General features: G+C 43.6%; 1 pseudogene; it reads right to left on the bottom strand.

Annotated features, from left to right (window-relative positions):
* Positions 1-310: 310 nt before the first annotated feature.
* LOC139248913 (5S ribosomal RNA) lies at positions 311-429 on the bottom strand (annotated as a pseudogene).
* Positions 430-6,916: the final 6,487 nt, after the last annotated feature.

The following is a 6,916-nucleotide window of genomic DNA, read 5'->3' as shown; positions in this document are numbered from 1 at the left end:
CAACCTTGGTCACCCTGGAACCATGCCTCCATGATGCCAATTACATCATATCCGATAACTGCTGTCTGCGCAGTTAATTCGTCCAAAGTTTTCCGAATAATCCTCGCATTGAGGCACAGAGCCTTCAGGCTTGTCTTTTTAACACAATTTGTCCCTTCAGAATTTTGCTGTAATTTTGACCTTTTTGTTTTTTGCCGTGAAATAAAGGGAGAGGGTGAGAGAGAAATTAAATGCAGGAGGGCGAACCGAAAAGCTTGTTGATTGGTTGACGGTAGTGTGAATGTTGCGAGCAGCCTGTGGTTGCAGCAAATGCCTACTGCACCTGGCATTCCCAGGCGGTCTCCAATCCAAATACTAATCAGGCCTGACTCTGCGTAGGTTCCGAGATCAGATGAGATCGGGCGTTTTCAGACTAGTGTGGCCATCGGCATCAGCACATAGGCTTTCTCTTTACTTAAACGGACATACGGCTGTTCTTCATTTCTTTTTCTCATTCTATACATTCAAACAAGGAGTCAGCACTCAACTTACATTTCACCATTTTCCTTCCGCCACACCCTCCTCTTGCTGCTCTGCCTCCAACGCAAACAAACTACAAGCCCTATCCCCTTCATTGCCATGCCTCAAGCTTCAAAACTACCTGACTTTCACCATTCCCTCCCTCACCCCCAAATCTTTCACTTACCCACACCGAAATCTCATGCTCGCCAACGTCGAATCGCTCTTCCCCAAAATCTCCCCATCCCCAAATCTGAACTCACCCCAAAAAAGCTTCCAACGCAACCAAATCGCCAGCATTGTTTCAATTGCAATCCTACCCATTTTTAAGCCATTACTTTCTTGTAGCCACATTTCAGGACCCCATGTGGCAAGTGACGTTGCAACTCGTCAATCTGATTTGTAACAATCCTCACATTAACACACATGCATTCCACCAGCCTGCTGGTTGCCTTTGCTTTTTTCCTGCAACAAATTGTACTATTCTTTGTTCTGTTGCTGTTTGTCGCTCCCAGTTTTCGATGCACCTTGTCTTGGCTCTCTGCTGCTGCATCCTGGTGCCCCTCCGCCGGCGTGTGGATTTTTGCTGCTACCGTTTGATGTTCTGCCTTCTTTCACACCCTGCGTCGACCCCCTAGCAGCAGGAGAATGTGCAGAAAAGAAATGGTGAAAGGAAAGTGAGAGAGAAAGCAGCAAAAAGGTTTTTGATGGATTAACGGCAGTGTGTTTGTAGAAACAAGAGCGGCCTGTGGCGCCAACGAAAGCTTCCTGCACCTGCTATTCCCACGCGCTCTCCCATCCAAATACTAACCAGGCCTGACTTTGCTCAGTTTCTAAGATCAAAGTTTTCAGACTAATCTGGCCACAGTCATCAAGACGTTTGCTTTTTCATTACTTAAAATAATATGCGGCTGTTCTTCATTTCTTTTTCTCATTCTATGCATTCATAAAGTAATCATGACTCAATTTAAGGCGAGGGTGAGAGAGAAATAGAATGAAGGGGTGAGAAGCTAACTGTGTGTTTATTGGTTGAAGCCAGTGTGAATATTGTGAGCAGACTGTAGTGGCAGTAAAAGTCTACAGCACCTGGTATTCACTGTCGGTCTCAGTTCCAAATAGTTACCAGTTTTTAGGCTGCCTCGCCTCCGAGAATAGACTTTTTCAGACTGGCATGGCCGCAGTGATATAGCAGCTGCTTCTCACTTTCCTCAAAGAGCGACACACAGCAACTGGTTGATTTCTGTCAGCTCAAACATGAATGCTATCAAACATCTGAATAGAAACAATGAAACATAGAAATATAGAAAATAGGTGCAGGAGGAGGCCATTCGGCCCTTCGAGCCTGCACCACCATTCAATAAGAGCATGGATGATCATTCAGTCAGTACCCTTTCCTGCCTTCTCTACATACCCCTTTATCCCTTTAGCCGTAAGTGTCATATCTAACTCCCTCTTGACTATATCCAATGAATTGGCTGCAACAACTCTCTGATGCAATGAATGACACAGGTTAACACTGTCTTAGTGAAGACGTTTCTCTATAATCTCAGTCCGAATCGTTATCCTTAGAAGATGTCCCCTGCTTCAGGACTTCACCAACATCGGGAGCATTGTTCCTGCATCCAACCTGTCCAGTCCCGTCAGTTTTTTCTATTTTTCTGTGAGATGCCCTGTCATCCTTCTAAACTGCAGTGAATACAAGCACAGTCGATCCAGTCTCTCCTCCTCTGTCAGTCCTGACATCCCGGGAATCAGTCTGGTGAACCTGCGCTGCACTCCCTCAATAGCAAGAAGGTCCTTTCTCAGGCTGGGAGACCAAAACAGAACACAATATTCCAATTGAGGCCTCACTAAGGCCCTGTACAACTGCAGTAAGTTCTCGCAGCTCCTATACTCAAATCCCTCAGCAATGAATGCCAACATACCACTTGTCTTCTTCACCGCCTGCATGCCAACTTGCAATGGCTGATGAACCATGTCACCCAGGTCTTGCTGCACCTATGCTTTTCCTAATATGCCGCCATTCAGATAACATTCTGCCTTCGGGTTTTTACCATCAAAGTGGATAATCTCACATGTATCCACATTATACTGCAACTGCCAAGCGTTTGCCCATTCACCAAACCGGTCCAATTCATCCTGCAGCCTTTTAGCGTCATCCTCACAGCTCGCACTGCCATCCAGCTAAATGTCATTTTCAAACCTGGAGATATTACACTCAATTCCATCATCCAAAATCATAAATGTATATTTTAAATAGTCGGGGTCCCAGCATCGAGCCCTGCAGTACCGCACTGGTCACGACCTGCCAATCTGAAATAGGACCCGTTAATCCCAAAACTCTCCTTCCTGCCTGCAAACCAGCTCTCTATCCACGTCAATACATTAACCACAATAACATGTGCTTTAATTTTGCACATCGATCTCTTGTGTGGGACCCTGTCAAAAATTTTTGAAAGTCCAAATACACCGCATCCTCTGGTTCTCCCTTGTCCACTCTACCAGTTCCATCCTCAAAAATTTCGAGAAGATTTGTGAAGCAGGATTTCCCTTCCATGAATCCATGCTGACGTGGACCGATCCCATCATTTCTTTCCAAATGTGCTGCTGTTTAATACTTAATAATTGATTCCAATATTTTCCCCTCTACTGATTTCAGGCTGAACGGTCTATATTTACCCGTTTTCTCTCAACCTCTTTCTTAAAAGTGGTCAATTATATCTTCAAAAGGGAGTTGGATATGGATCTGAAGGGAACAAAATCCACGTCGGCGGGCAAATGACAGGAGACTGAGTCTAGTTGATAGCTGGCATGGGTTCGACTGCCGAATGGTCTTCTTCCGTGCTGTAACCATTTCATTATACTGTGATTATATCAGTTAGTGGCACATTTAATAGTGTGGATGGAAGCAGAATATTCCAAACGGACGTGGATTGTGTCCGCACAACTTGAGGCATCCGATTCAGAAGATTCCGGTGCGCGAAAATTCGGGATTAATGAATTTAAAAGCATATTTCTTGTTTTGTGATGTTTCGGGCGGAGAAATGTGTGGGAAAGGAATTTTCTGCTGGAAAGGACTCAGCATTTAATCTTATTTGTGGCAGTTGGGGTCACATTTGTTGTCGATGTACTTCTTCCAGAATGTATATATTCGTTGCTGTTTCAAATTAACATTCCCTTGCTCGACAGTCTATCTCACTGTTTCCCCAGCCCCAACTACATGTTACCATCAATGTACATGATGAAGCAGACCACTAAAGCACAGTATCTAAACTGGTTTATGGTTTAAGTGGTAAATTCCAGAGCACAAGCAAATCATTCAATTAACGACTTTCCTTCAGTTAAAATTTCTATAGTTTTGCAAATGAAAATCATCAGTTAATTAATTAAGTTTTCCCGTGAAAGCAGGATAACATTTAACGATTATACATTTTCAATAGCGTGTATGGAAGCAGAATATTGCAAAGGGACATGGATTGAGTCGGCACAACTAGGGGCATCTGATTCAGAAGATTCGGGTGCGCAAAAAGTCGGGTTTAATGTGTTTAAATGCATCATTGTTGTTTTGTGAAATTTCGGTCAGAGAAATGTTTGGGAAAGGGATTTTTTGCTGAAAGGGACTCAGCATTCAATTTTCTTTTATATGTAATTCTTCCAGAATGTATATTTTCTTTGCTGTTTCACAATAACCAGTCCCTTGCTTTACATCTATCTCACTGCTTCCCCAGTCTCATATACATGTTACCACAACGAACATTTCGAAGCAAACCACTAAAGCACAGTTTTTATTGTTTAAGAGGTATATTGCAGTGCACAGACAAATTATTCAATTGAGGACTCTCCTTCAGTTAACACTTCTTTAGTTGTGCAAATGAAGATCATCAGTGATTAATGATGTTTTCCCGTGAAAGCAGGATAACATTTAACTATTCTACATTTTCTAAATTTTGAAAGGCACTGGTTAATCAGGACAGTCAGCAAGACTTGTTAAGGAAGTGTCGCGTTTGTCTAACTTGATTGCATTTTTGGAGGAAGTCATCAGGTGATTCGATGAAGTAGTGCGTATGATGTAGTGTATATGGATTTTATTAATGCTTTCGCTATGGTCCCACATGGCAGACTGGTGATGAAAGTAAAAGCCCATGGGATCCAGGGCGAAGTGGCAAATTCGATCCAAATTTGGCTCAGACGCAGGAAGCAAAGGGTAATGTTTGATGGGTGTTTTTGTGACTGGAATCATATTTCAAGTGTGGTTCCGCAGTTTTCAGTGCCAGGTCCAATGCATTTTATGGTATTTATCAATGATCTAAACATGGATATATGGGTTATGATTAAGACGTGTTCAGGTTATGGTAAAATAGGCAGTGTGGTTGAAAACGGAGACGAAACCTGGAGACTGCATGCAGATATCAATCAACTGGTAAGCTGGGCAGAACAGTGGAAAATGGGATTTAACACAGAGACGTGTGAGATCGTGCGTTTGTGGAGGGCTAACAACGAAAGGGAATACACATCAACTGGTAGGACATTGAGAAATATAGAGGAACAAAGCGAACTGGGATTGCAGGCAGCTGGCCAGCTGGATAAGGTGATTAAGAAGCCATACGGAATGGATGCATTTTCTGCCAAGGCAAGGAACACAACAGCAAGTGGGGTATGTAAGAACTGTATACAATTCTGGTTCGGCAATAGCTGGAGTACTGGGAGTACTGCGTGCAGTTCTGGTCACCGCATTGAGGGAAGGATGTGATTGCGCTGGAGAGGGTACAGAGGAGATTTACATAGATGTTGCCGGGCGTGGAGCAACATTGCTATGAGGACAAGATTGGATCGTTGGGTTTCTTTTCCTTGGCACAGAGGAGGCTGATGGGCGACAGGTAAGTTGTTTAAAATTAGGAGGGGCCTAGTTATTGTTGATTAAAAGAGCCTATTTCCCATTTTAGAGGGGTCAACAACCAGGGGGTATAAATTAATAGTAATTAGTATAAGGGTTAAAGGAGATTTGAAAGGAACATTCTTCATCCAGATGTTTCTGGAGGTCTGGGACTCACTGCCTGAAAGATTGGTGGAGGCAGAAACCCTCACCACATTTAAAACGTTCTTGGATGTTCACTTGAAATATTGTGAAGTGCAGGGTTACACACCTGAAACTGGACATTTGGTGCAGATACTATGTGCCGAAAAGGACTCCTTCCAAGCTGTAAACTTCTATGATTATATAATTATCATTTAGCATTATTTCATGATACAAAACGAGACGATCTGCTAATTAATGGTGTTTCCAGTGAAAAAATGTTCGTGCATGTTGGGCTCGAACTCAGAAACCTGAGATTAAAAGTTTTATGCGGCTACTGTTCCGTGTACGGGGAGGTTTTAACTCGAATGGTTGCGTTTTGTAGCCCAGTGAAGGGCGGTAAACCACTGTTGATGCTGCATTCGCCGCTTTCCGCCTGCAGAGGGTGATTGGCGAGTGCGGGACCAGAATGTTGTGGCTTGTCACGCACTCACTCACTCTGGAGCTGTGGAAGAGCGATTCTTCGATGGGTTTGTTTGTGGATTTGATTTTCGATGCGGCGCGGCAGAATCCTTTAATAATCTCTCACAGCTGAAATGAATGCATGGAATGTGCATCTTTGAGATGAGGTTTCTCCACCGTCAGGGCTGCAAACTGGAGGGAGTGAGAAACACTGTGTCGAGCTTGAGTATGTACTTAACTGTGCAGAGAAATCAGCAAATGCAACAGTGTCATGAGACACTGCATTCTGTTAATATTGAACCACGAATATGAATTATTCAATTTGTGACAATCATGAATGGAACACGTTTGCAAAATGTTTGCGCCTGGTTCCGAACCGGGAACCTTTCGCGTGATAGGCGAAAGTGATAACCATACACTACAGTAACGCTGTGGTAGCATCATTTTTGGGAACATAACCAGAGCTTGAAGCTCAACAGCTGGCCGACACTTTCGGAGCTCCCGGAATAAGAATAGAATTACGGTGCTTTATTTCGCAAGGTTTTGAGTGTGGCAGGAATTGTTCCTGTGTTTCTCAGTTTTATATATAGTAACAAGAGTGGGCATTCCTCAGGAAGTGGTTAGAATCTGGAATACACTCCTTAAAAGGGCGTTGGGGGCAGACTCAATCTTATCTTTGAAAACGGAGTTGGATAAGTATCCGAAGGAATAAAATTGCACAGCTGTGGGTAAATAACGGGGGTGTGGTACGAGTTGAGAGTTGGCATGGCCTCGACGGGCCGAGCGGCCTTTTTCCGTGCTGCCCTTATTCTGTGATTCTATAAGTTAGTGGCACAGTTAATAATGTGCATGGAAGTTGAATATTGCAAAGGGAAATGGATTGAGTTGGCACCACAAGAAGCATCTGATTCAGAAGATTCGGGCGCGCGAAAAGTCGGGTTG

This window comes from Pristiophorus japonicus, unplaced genomic scaffold (assembly GCF_044704955.1).
Source record: "Pristiophorus japonicus isolate sPriJap1 unplaced genomic scaffold, sPriJap1.hap1 HAP1_SCAFFOLD_30, whole genome shotgun sequence".
NCBI lineage: Eukaryota > Metazoa > Chordata > Chondrichthyes > Pristiophoridae > Pristiophorus > Pristiophorus japonicus.
This window is presented reverse-complemented; position numbering and strand designations above follow the sequence as displayed.